We start from the raw sequence: 3478 nt of genomic DNA, 5'->3' as shown, positions 1-3478 counted from the left end.
TCCTGCCCGCCAGAAAACAACCCCCCTTTTTCCTTTCCCTACTCAAATCATATAAAACAGCCCCACCGCATCTCCCTTCACTGACTCTCTTTTCGGACTCAGCCCACCTGCACCCAGGTGATTAAAAGCTTTATTGCTCACACAAAGCCTGATTGGTGGTCTCTTCACATGGACGTGCATGAAATTTAGTGCCAAGACTTGGATCGGGAGACCTCCCTTGGGAGATCAATCCCCTGTCCTCCTGCTCTTTGCTCCATGAGAAAGCTCCACCTATGACCTCAGGTCCTCAGACCGACCAGCCCAAGAAATATCTCAACAATTTCAAATCTGGTAAGTGTCTTCTTTTTACTCTCTTCTCCAACCTCCCTCACTTTCCCTCAACCTCTTTCTCCTTTCAATCTTGATGCCACTCTTCAATCTCTCCCTTCTCTTAATTTCAATTCTTTTCATTTTCTCATAGAGATAAAGGAGACATGTTTTATCTTTGGACCCAAAACTCTGGCACCAGTCACAGGCTAGGGAAGGCAGCCTTCCCTTGGTATTTAATCATTGCAGGGATGCCTCTCTGATTATTCACCCAGGTTTCAGAGTTGTCAGACCACGCAAGGCTGCCTGTCTTGGTCCTTCACCCTTAGCAGCAAGTCCCATTTTTCTGGGGGAAGGGCAAGTACCCCAACCCCTTCTCTCCATGTCTCTACCCATTCCCCGCCTTTCTAGGGGGCAAGAAAGCTCCCACCCCTTCTCCTTCACCCTTGGTTACAAGTCCCACTTTTCTGGGGGAGGGACAAGTACCACAACTCTTTATATCTCTGTGCCCTGATCCCTTATTTCCGTGTCCCAACCTCATATCTCTGTGCCCCAATCCCTTTTTTCTGCACCCCAATCTCTTATATCTCTGCACCCCAATCCCTTATTTCCACACCCCAACCTCATATATCTCTGTGACCCAATAATTTATTTCCACACCCTGACCTCATATCTGTGTGCCCTGACCCCTTTCCCACTTTTCTGGAGGGTAAGAACCCCCTAACCCCTTCCCTCCATGTCTCTAATCTCTCTTTTCTATGGGCTTGCCTCCTTCACTATGGGCAACTTTCTACCCTCCATTCCTCCTTCTTCTCCCTTAACTTGTGTTCTTAAGAACTTAAAACCTCTTCAAATCTCACCTGACATAAAATCTAAGTGTCTTATTTTCTTCTGCAATGCCGTTTGACCCCAATACAAACTCTACCATGGTTCCAAATAGCCAGAAAATGGCACTTTCAATTTTTCCATCCTGCAAGATCTAAATAATTCTTCATGTAAAATGGGCAAACGGTCTGAGGTGCCTGACATCCAGGCATTCTTTTACACATCGGTCCCTCACTAGTCTCTGTGTCCAGTCCAACTTGTCCCAAATCTTTCTTCTTTCCCTCCAGCAAGTCCTTTCAGTCCCAACCCCAAGTGTCACTGAGTCTTCCTAATCTTCCTTTTCTACAGACCAATCTGACCTCTCCTCTCCTCCCCAGGCTGCTCCTCACCAGGCCGAGCTAGGTGCCAATTCTTCCTCAACCTCTGCTCCTTCACCCTATAATCTTTTTATTACCTCCCTTCTCACACCCGGTCTTGTTTACAGTTTCATTCCATGAGTAGCCCTCCCCCACCTGCCCAGCAATTTGCTCTTAAAATGTGGCTGGAGCTAAAGGCATAGTCAAGGTTAATGCTCCTTTTTCTTTATCTGACCTCTCCCAAATCAGATAGCATTTAGACTCTTTTTCAAATATAAAACCCAGCCCAGTTCATGGTTCATTTGGCAGCAACCCTGAGATACATTACAGCCCTAGACCCTCAAAGGTCAAAAGACTTATTCTCAATATACATTTTATTACACAATCTGCTTCCAACATCAAATAAAACTCCAAAAATTAAATTCTGGCCCACAAACCCCACCACAGGACTTAATTAACCTCACGTTCAAGGTGTACAAGAATAGAAAATAGTTGCAATTCCTTGCCTCCACTATGAGACAAACCCCAGCCACATCTCCAGCATACAAGGATTTCCAAATGCCTGAATCACAGTGGCCAGGAATTCCTCCAGAACCTCCTCCCCCCAGAAGCTTGCTACAGATGCCAGAAATCTGACCACCAGACCAAGGAATGCCTGCAGCCCAGGATTCCTCCAAAGCCTCCTCCCACCTGTGTGTTACCCCACTGGAAATCGGACTGTTCAACTCACTTGGCTACCACTCCCAGAGCCCCTGGAACTCTGGTCCAAGTTTCTCTGAGCGACTCCTTCTCAGATGTTCTCAGCTTAGCAGCTGAAGATTGACACTGCCCGATTGGCTCAGAAGCCTACAGGACCATCACAGATGCTCTAGGAAACTCTCACAGTGGAGGGTAAGTCTGTCCCCTTCTTAGTCAGTATGGAGGCTACCCACTCCACATTACCTTCTTTTCAAGAGCGTGTTTCCCTTGCCTCCATAACTGTTGTGGGTATTGACAACCAGGCTTCAAAACCTCTTAAAACTCCCCAACTCTGGTGCCAACTTAGACAATACCCTTTTATGCACTCTTTTTTAGTTATCCCCACCGGCCCAGTTCCCTTACTAGGCTGAGATATTTTAGCTAAATTATCTGCTTCCCTGACTATTCCTAGGCTACAGCCACACCTCATTGCTGCCTTTTCCCCCAGCCTCAAAGCCTCCTTCCCATATTCCCCTTGTATCTCCCCACATTAACCCACAAGTATGACACCTCTACTCCCTCCTTAGTAACCGATCATGCACCCCTTATCATCCCATTAAAACCTAATCACCCTTAACCTGATCAATGCCAATATCTCATCCCACCGCACACTTTAAAAGGATTAAAGCCTGTTATCACTCTCCTGCTACAGCATGGGCTTCTAAAACATATAAATTCTCCTTACAATTCCCCCATTTTACCTGTCGAAAAACTGGTCAAGTCTTACAGATTAGTTCAGGATCTGCACCTTATCAACAAAATTGTTTTGCCTACTCACCCCATGGTGCCAAATCCATATACTCTCCTATCCTCAATACCTCCCTCTACAACCCATTATTCTGTTCTAGATCTCAATCATGCTTTCTTTACTACTCCTTTGCCACCCTCATCCCAGCCTGTCTTCGCTTTCACTTAGACTGACCCTGAAACCCTTTAGGCTCAGCAAATTACCTGGGCTGTACTGCCAGAAGGCTTCACAGATAGCCCCCATTACTTCAGTCAAGCCCAAATTTCATCCACATCTGTTACCTATCTCGGCATAATTCTCATAAAAACGTATGTGCTCTCCCTTCTGATCATGCCCAACTAATTTCCCAAACCTCAATCCCTTACAAAACAGCAACTCTTTTCCTTCCTAGGCATGGTTAGTGTGGTCAGAATTCTTACACAGGAACCAGGACTGCACCCTGTAGCCTTTCTGTCCAAACAACTTGACCTTACTGTTTTAGCCTAGCCCTCACGTCTGTGTGCAG

The sequence above is a fragment of the Pongo abelii genome, chromosome Y (assembly GCF_028885655.2).
Source record: "Pongo abelii isolate AG06213 chromosome Y, NHGRI_mPonAbe1-v2.0_pri, whole genome shotgun sequence".
NCBI lineage: Eukaryota > Metazoa > Chordata > Mammalia > Primates > Hominidae > Pongo > Pongo abelii.
Note: the sequence above shows the minus strand (reverse complement) of the source record.